The sequence below is a fragment of the Engystomops pustulosus genome, chromosome 2 (assembly GCF_040894005.1).
Source record: "Engystomops pustulosus chromosome 2, aEngPut4.maternal, whole genome shotgun sequence".
Taxonomy (NCBI): Eukaryota; Metazoa; Chordata; class Amphibia; order Anura; family Leptodactylidae; genus Engystomops; species Engystomops pustulosus.
Window position 1 is genome coordinate 194,961,507 of NC_092412.1, and position 9,287 is coordinate 194,970,793.

Genomic DNA, 9,287 nt, shown 5'->3' on the forward strand with positions numbered 1-9,287 from the left:
TCATTGGGGTTAGGCTTACAAGCAAAGAATAGCTATAAGAATTTTCATAATCAAACCAACACCTCCACCTCGGTGGGAAATCCATAAGGAGGTTAACAGGTAGAAGTCATGTAATTACATGCGTTTGTTAAAAAACAAGGAAACAGACAATGTAATGAGCTTCTGCAACATATTTTAGACCTAGAATGGACATAGACAAAAACAATATTCTGATTCTTTTTGCAGAACTCACAGTACAGAGGGAAAAGCTAAAACAACTCCTAATCCAATATGCTGTTATGGCATATTTATATACGCAATATAAAATGTTTATGCAGGGCAACAAAGACAAAGAGGAGAAGAGCCCAAATGTTTATAGACTCTTTTTCATCCCCTCAGGGACGCAACTAAAACACACAACAGACATAGCTGGGCAATTCAAGACTTTCTATGAAACACTATATATAACCCCAATGACAAAGAATCCCTAGAATCCCTCGTTTTTAGAAAACCACAAGTACTTTTCTAAACAAACTGCTCTTACCAAGTCTCACCATTCAACAAATAAGCAGTGTATCTAGTCCTTTTAGGTCTTCTGAGCTAAAGAAGGCATTGGAATGCAAATAAAAACACAGGCCCAAATGGCTTGCCAGACTGTATGTCTGAGGACCCTCTGGACCACTGCGGGAGATGGTACTAGCCAACACCTGGGACCGGAGTCTAAGTGGCACCTGGTCTTCACCAGAGCCCGCCGCAAAGCGGGATGGTCTTGCTGCGGTGGGGTACCACCAGGTCATTCCACAGGTGCGACTAGCCCGCGGTGGCTGCCAAGGTAGTAATGCAGGAGAGAATCTGTATCCGGGGTGACAGCGGGAGAACAGCACAGGAAGGCACACTAGGACTCATGTCAGGAATCGCAGGAGCTGGCACATGGACCAGGGACACAGGAATGGACTGGCACAGGGATCAGGAACACTGGAATGGACCGGCACACGGATCAGGAACACTGGAACGGACTGTCACATGGAACAGCAGGATACACAAGAACGCAGGATACACAAGAACGCAGGATATACAGTATGGGTAGCTTTTTGATAAGATTTTATTAACTCTTTAATGTATGGAGAAAAAGAAAATTGTCAATTTTGGTTTTCTTTTTTTTGGATCTTTTGGGGGTTGTACGCCGTACACTAAAAAAACTATATTATCTTTATTCTATAGATCACTACAATTACGGTGATACCTCAATTATATAGTTTTTTAAATATATTTTTACAATTTTACTGGAAAAAAACAAATATAAAGAAAATCTTTTTTTTTTTTGCATAGTCATCTTTTCGGAGATATAACTTTAATATTTTTTGGTTGAAAGAGCTGGTTTACGGCTTATTTTTTACGTGTTGAGTTGTTCTTTTTAATGGTACCGTTTTGGCGCACATAACTTTTTTTGATCACTTTTTGGAACATTTTTGTGAAGGGATTTAATGAAAATTTTTCATTTTTGGCGATTTTTTGGGGTTTTGTTTTTACAGCGTTCACCATACGGGTACAATGTTTCTAACTTATTGTACAGATTGTCATGGAAGCAGCGATACCAAACATGTGGGGGGTTTTGTTTGTGTTTAGGGGACTTTAATTTTATTTAATTAATTCTTTTTATTAAAAAGTGTGTTTAATTAGTGTTTTTAACTTTTTTTCTTTACTTTTACAGGTTGGCTTGAACAAGTGATCCTCTAATCCTCTTCTGGCAAAATATTGGCATCTTCAATAACTTTTTCATACTTTGGTGTATGGAGCTGTCGTTGGTGTTATTTTTTTTGCGACTTTTGATGACATTTTAATTGCTATCAGTTTTAGGACTGTACGACCTTGTTATTGATTTTTTTATATTTTTCGAATGGCAAAAAAGTGCCATTTTCAACTTTCCAACTTTCCATTACGGGTTTAAGCGCAGTGAAAAACCGTTATTATATTTTGATATATTGGGCATTTTCAAATGAGGCAATACCTAATGTGTTTATGATTTTTACTGTTTATTAATATTTATATCGATTCTAGGGAAAGGGGGGTGATTAGAATTTTTAGGTTTTTTTAATTAAAGTTTTTTTTTAAACTTTTTTTATCTTTACTTTCACTATTTTTCAGACTCCCTAGGATACTTTAACTCTAGGCTGTCTGATCAATCCTATCATATACTGCCATACTGCAGTATGGCAGTATATGGGGATTTTCCTCCTCATTCATTGAAGGGGTTAAAACTAGAGACCCGAGGCTCTTGTGGCGACGGATCGCCGAACCTCGATGACGTCACAGGGAGCACTCTACAGCAAGATGGCGCCGCCCATGTGCAGCACTGTCGGCGCCAATCCGCGGGAAAACACCCCCAATCGGTGTCAGAACCAACCAGAGGTGTTACGGGTAACTCTTTGTTGAAATATGCAGCAAAGACTTACCGGCTATGGAGAGGGCTCAACCCACAAGCCCCCTCTATGCACCAGGACCCGACGCGCCCCTTACTAGTACAGAACATGTCGGTAAGGGATTAAATTCCACAAGGATTAGATCACAATGTCACTGGCCTTGCATTTTATAATAATCCCGACAGAAATAAATACCTCCTTCCTATGTTTGGATGTAGTATATTGAATTTATATAAAAAGATCAAAATGATCATGTCAGTTAAATTTGCTTTATTATATTTATGGCATAATACTTATTCTTTATGGAACATTGTTTTTATTAACATCTGTTATTATTCACCAAGTTTCTTTGCTAATTCTTCTGCAAGTTTTGCAGCTAGTTTTTTTCCTATTTCTTTTACATCAGCTTTCCAGAATCTCTTTTCTATATTTTCCTCTTCACCTTCCTCGTCTTCCTCTCTTTTCCTGTGTTAGAAGGAAACATACATTGAATTAAAAATTATTTCGATTTGTTTCATCCCTAATATATAATATTTATCTTATTCCTATTATTTAGTTGCTGGTTTGTGGTATAAAGATCTCTGAAGAGGACTTTGGTCTGGTGCCACCAAACATAATATTATACATAAATATTAGTCAATGGGCAGATCTACTAATGTGCTGCAAAGAAACTTTCATAGATATCTCTCACTGTGTAAGATTGTGGCCTGATAAATGAATAAAGTTAAAAAAAAAAGTTCTTAAACAAAAATTAATTAATAAAAATTAACCCCATAAACATCTGATGAGACATATACCGCAAAAAAAGTCTAAATCATAACACAAACCCCACAAATATAGCATCACAGCGTCCATAAAGACCCGTAGATTTAAAAAAAAGATCATTATTGAACCCACTTTATGAGCACAGTAGAAAAAAAATGTTAAAAACTCACAAAAAGTTGTGATTTTTCCCTTTTTCATTGCACAAAAAACAAGCAATCAACCAGCTCCATAGCCAAAAAAAAGTAAAATTGTTATGCCATTTTCCCCACATTAGGGTTTTATTTGTCAAATTTTGTAAAACATAAAAAAAACATCGAAATATGGTATCCCCGTAATCGTATTGACCCATAGAATAAAGATAACATGATTATTAGTCTATACGGTGAACACAAAAAAAAGGAAAAAATCTGGTACAGAATTGATGCTTTTCTACTCCTGCCCTCAAAAAAAAGTTCATACATTTTCAACAATAGGGGATACCCACCCCAAGATGGTAACACTGGAAAAAGCCTCTCATCCTGCAAAAATAAATGCAGTCACATTGCCCCAATATCGAAAAAAGCTAAAATTTTATAGCCTACAAAAGGACCCAATGAAGAAACTAAAATCCTGGCAGCTGCAGGGCGCTCCTTCCTCGCTGTGCGCCCTTAAAACAAGTAATGGCCACATGTGGGGGGTCACTGTACTTGGGTGAAATTGCCAAACAAATTTTAAGATGGGGTTTCTCTTTTTATATTTTGGAAATGTGTACATTTTAGGGCTAAATGAACGTATAACTAACAAAATGTGGCCATTCTAAATTTAACGTCCATTTTGATTTAATTACTATGAAGATCTCAAGGGGTTAACAATCTTCCTAAATGCTGTTTCTGATAAATTTGAGGGGTGCAGATTTGAAAATGGGTTTATATATAGAGGGTTTTTAATGTTATATATTAAAATTTCATTAAAACCAGTAATTATCCCCCAAATAGTCAATTCTGAAAATACAGAGATATGTATTCGATTTGTATGTCGCGTGACATCAAAATAAATTATCCAGACATTTCAAAAATTATGAAAATGCTAAGACATATGGAAAATATTATACAGCAACTAATTTAGGTGGTAAAATTATCTGCCTGAAAACGTGATGATTTTGAAAATAGGCAATTGTTTCCAAAAATTCATTTTTAATTTTTTTTTATAAATAAACGCAAAACTTATCAGCCAAAATTCACCACTAGAATGAAGTACAACATGTGAGGAAAAATATCATAATTGCTTTGATAAGTTACAGTGTTCAAAAGTTATAACCACATAAAGCAACGCAAGTCAGAATACAAAAAATGGGGCTGAGCCTTAAGCTACAGAATGGGTGCGCCCTGAAGGGGTTAATATATGTATCCCATGATCTTTAAAGTGATGGAGAATATGATGGTGCAATATAAAGTTTATTCATGTACTATTATCATAATTCCAACTTGCCTTATAATAATAATTACTAAACAGACCTACAAATTATCATGTTCAATAGGTACAGTATCCAAGCTGAATGTTAAAGAATTATTCTTTTCTCACTGTGGCCACAAAAAAATAGTATCAGGGTGTTTGGGACACTTTGCCAGCCCTTAAGGTTCAGTGTCCCCAATTGGCCTAAAAGATGACATGACAGTGATAACCTATTACAATCATTAAGCATTTAGAGCTTTTTTTTTTTTTAATTGCTTAACAATAGATACATTTCTAGTGACATTTTCCCTGTAATATATTGCTCTAACATACAATATGAATACTTACTCATTTTCACAAATGGAAAGGGAAACCATTCCAAGGAAAAGTACAAGAAACAGGGATTTCTTTGTGAAGGACATCTTTAGTCTATGAAAAATAATGATATTGAAAATGAATATGTAGACCAATTTATTTGATTTAGTTTTTTTAGTTAACTGTTTTAATATGAGTGGAAGAATCAAAGTTTATTGTGCTTTTAACTTCTTATTCATCATGCAAATTAATGCATGGGGGAGATGTTTTCATTCCTAGCATGTAAATTTTTGGTCTAAATTCAATCAGAATATCAGCACCAACATGTGAAATTTTTTGCATATATTTGATGCAGATCTCCATGATGTTTGCATGCAATAATATACATTTTCTACTTTTTGCCATCAAAATGTTGTGGGCCAGCGGCGCATGACCGTGGTGGGTCATTGAAAAATGTACTTTGTACAGGAAAGATTTCTTAGAAAGACCACAGTGCTGTGGATGGTACTCCTAGCACCGTAGTGATATTTTATGAAAGGCGTCCATTTCACCCTAATAAATAGCAGTGCAAATGATAATCATGTTTTCAGGGAAAAATGGACTCCTTGCATCATATATCACTGTGACGCATGGAGTCCAATCCTCAGCACTGTCTGTTTTTCAACAACCTAACATAGTCAGGCCTTAGTCTTTATTGAGGTCATTCTTACTACTTGCTCAGGGGTGTTCAGTATAATAAGGAAACATTGATCCTTCCCAGGTGACAGAACAGATTTCTAATAAATGAAGATTATATAACCAGCACAGATGCATATTCCCCTCTAGTAGCAACTGCTTATAGTTTAAATACACTAAATTCTGTAGTAGATATTGGGTCAGTTCAAATAAAGAAAGCGACTAACAAAACTTAGAAAAAGCAAAATCCCATATATTCCCAGCAGAATCTGATTGGATTCCACTCAAATCTTGGCCATGGAAGACAAAATCTATATCAAAAGGAATTTATCCTTGGGACATCTACACATGATCCATATACAGTATGTTACCAAATGTCCAAACATGCTGGAGAAGTGTCTGCAACTAATCCATAGCCAAGTACAGTACCATGTAAGACATGCAATAGTAATTATTGTGGATTTTGGATACAGAACTAAATATTTACAATCTAAAGGTTATGTTCAACCCAACAGATATTTAAACATTTACCCTTTCAGGACCACGATTTTTCAGGATTTTGCAATTCCATATTTCCCTTTTCTCCTTCCAAAAGCCAAATCAATTTTATTTTACAAATTTACAAATCTAAGGGCTAGTTATTTGAGAGACAAATTGTACTTTTTAGTGGCACCTTTTAATATCCTGTGCCATGTATTGGGAAGCTGAAAAAAAATTCCAAATGTGGTGGAATTGGCAAAAAAAACTGTTTTCAATCCCTATCTATGGTCAAGTTAATTCTTCTTTATTCTTTGGGTCAGCATGATCGTGGAGATACCAAATTTGTATAGTTTATATCTTAAAACCTTTAAAAAAATTCAAAACCCTTGGGTTGAAAAAATCCTTTGCATTGACATATTCTGACACTAACATTTTTATACTTCAGTGTGAGGACATTTTTATTTTTACTGGAGGCAAAATGATGATAAATGATTATTTGAGCATGTAGGCAATATTTTCAGTTATGGGGTTCATCGTCAGGAATTATTACTTTCATATTTTAATAGGTCGGGTATTTGGGGTGAAGGCAATACCTTATATGCTTATTTAACTAGTTTAGCAATATATATATTATACGGTATATATTCTAGGGAAAGGGGGTAATTTGAATAAAAATTTTTTCATATTTCTAAAAACATTTTTTTGAATTAGATTTTAACTTTTATTTTAGATATTTGAACTGTTGAGTGTTTTACCACTTATACCATATATAGTATATAGTAGATTTACAGCTTTTATAATACAGTCTGTGTCCCACAGACTGAAACATTGATTGTCTAATGGCAGCGATGGGAGCCTTGAACAGGTTCTCAGCTGTAATTGTGCCACCGATAATGTCTAGGGGTCAGTTAACCAGCCCTTAAGGATAGTGGCGCCTACTAGCAAACCTGTTAGTTGATACTGCTGCATTAAACTACCACTGCAAATAAAAGGTTAACTGCCATGATTGTTTAGCAGCAGTCATCTGTTTTCCGTGTGGAGAAGGCTCAGTCCTGGGCTCTGTGAGCGCTCTCCATAAACCCCTCCACCACTGGCCAATACATATTTACATTGGTCAGTAATGAAGGGGTAAAGGATTAAATGGGTTACCCAGGGAACTATTTTCTAGGGAGCTACTATCAAGGCCAACACAATATGGGGAGTCTCTCTTATTATACAGAGTCTCGGTGGCAAAGTCTTCTCACCGGTTCACTTCCATTACAGCCTGAGGCCTATATTAGGTTGAAGCAGGTGAGCTGTCAACATGACATCAGCGCCGGACCTTTGTATGATAAGAAATGCTGGGAATGGTGGAAAGTACTGTGCTGGATCAGAGTGCAAGAGAGTTATAGGTAAGTTTGTTATTTGCAAGGCGCCTGGGAACAACAAAACAATCTCACTGCAAAGGACCACCAATTAAAATCCATGACAGAAACCAGTGAGCAACCAACAAGCAGGATCACTTGTAGCTTCTCTTCCTCCACTTTCAGCCACTTTTGTATGGGAACATTATTCTACCAAAAAAAAGTTAATATAGTTTTTCTATAAATGATCCCTAAGTTATATTTCAACAAGTGTCTTGAGGAACTTATTTCTAATTTATAGTTGCTCTGTTGTTCACAACATCACATGTGACTTGGTGCTGTTATATTTATCACCTATCACCTATGTAACATTGGTGGAGTCTTCTATATGCCTACTTGACAAATAGTTTTAACTTTTACATGGAAAGCAGGATAGCTTTCAGGATTGGGCATGGTCTACATAGGAAAAGCTACTTTTCATTCATATTGCCAGGAATAAACATTGGCCACTATTAGGAGGTGTAAAGTTAGACTAGACCCTATAATAATGCACCATACTTATCATCCAACATTGGCTCCAGTAACAGGGTTTGAGTTTAAACTTTCTAATATGAATATAAAATTTTAACTTTTTAACAAGTTTTAAAGGGGTTTTCTGAATGAACGGGGTAATGTGTCTGCTGCCGCCACATTTGGTTCACTTTAGTGAGTGATGTATCTGCAATGTGGCAGCACAAGTAATAGATCACAGATGTAGCTATGTTGTTGCAGCTATGTCAGTAGTGTGTATAGGTCATTAATAGTTCTGGGCTACCAAAAACCCTTATACAATTGTATTGTACAGAGTTGAAGTCTTATGAAAGTAGGTAAAATAAATCATTAAATTTGTAAAAGTAAAAAGCAGGTAAAAAAAAGTAGCAGTACATACCGTGCTGAATGCAGGAGGACAGAATACCACAGAGCAGATTACTTCTTGGAATACACATGCAGGTTTATATAACAGAAATTTGGGGGTGGGATTCACAAAGATTGGTGATGAAACAGTGAACACGATCATTCTGTTTATTGTTCTCATGCAAATATATTTATTTTCTATCTTATGATTTTGAATTCACTACTTATTTGAAATGATTGAGTACACACAAATATTTCTTATGAATATTTGCTGATCTTATAACATTTGTCAATTCACGACATTAAGCTAATATAATTTAGTTCAGGTATCAAGGTGGAAGAGCAGCCTGGACTTTTTGGAAATATTGAACACTTTACCCTGAAGGCACAGGATGACACCTTTATCTCTAGTCCATTCCTCCTAAAATGAAAAGAAATGGTGGTCTTTGGGCATAATTAGAACTTGATATGAGTAGTTAGTCAATTCCTCAGACTCCAGTGCCTGTAGACCAATAACAAGTCCCCATGTAGCTGCCAGGAGTAGGGAGACATTTATATAGACTACTGGAATTGAGTACTTGTGTACTTGGAGGATAGACCCACAAAGTAGGGGGAGACCGACATGACATGGCCTCGGGCAGGGAGCGGTAGCTAGGGAGAGGAGTTATGCCCGAGTCATCAAGGGGGGGGGGGGGAGTGTACTAAAGGGGGCAGTAAAGGAACGTGGTAGCCATTTTAGAGCTACGGAGTGAGCAGCATGGCACAGGTGCAGGCAATGGTGGTAGGCTGCACACGATGCCATGAAGTGGGGTTGCGTGTGTTTCCGGAGGTCACGGCCACCTGCCCGTGCGAGCCCAAAGCCCAAAGCCCACCGCAAGAGCACGCCAGTGGACTAGGAGCTTCTCCGGGGAGCCTCTGGTGTGGAGTACAGGTTGGGAGCTTTGGGCCGGCGCTCCAGCGCTTGGAGGAATCCATGTACCCAGGC

The 9,287-nt window shown here is 36.8% G+C and overlaps 1 long non-coding RNA gene across 1 annotated transcript; it reads right to left on the bottom strand.

Annotated features, from left to right (window-relative positions):
- Positions 1-2,654: 2,654 nt before the first annotated feature.
- LOC140116698 (uncharacterized) lies at positions 2,655-8,372 on the bottom strand. Its single transcript, XR_011852920.1, has 3 exons — positions 8,337-8,372; positions 4,944-5,024; positions 2,655-2,864 (listed from the first exon to the last, which is right to left on the bottom strand). It is a non-coding gene; the product is annotated as an uncharacterized lncRNA (long non-coding RNA).
- Between the last annotated feature and the right edge of the window lie 915 nt (positions 8,373-9,287).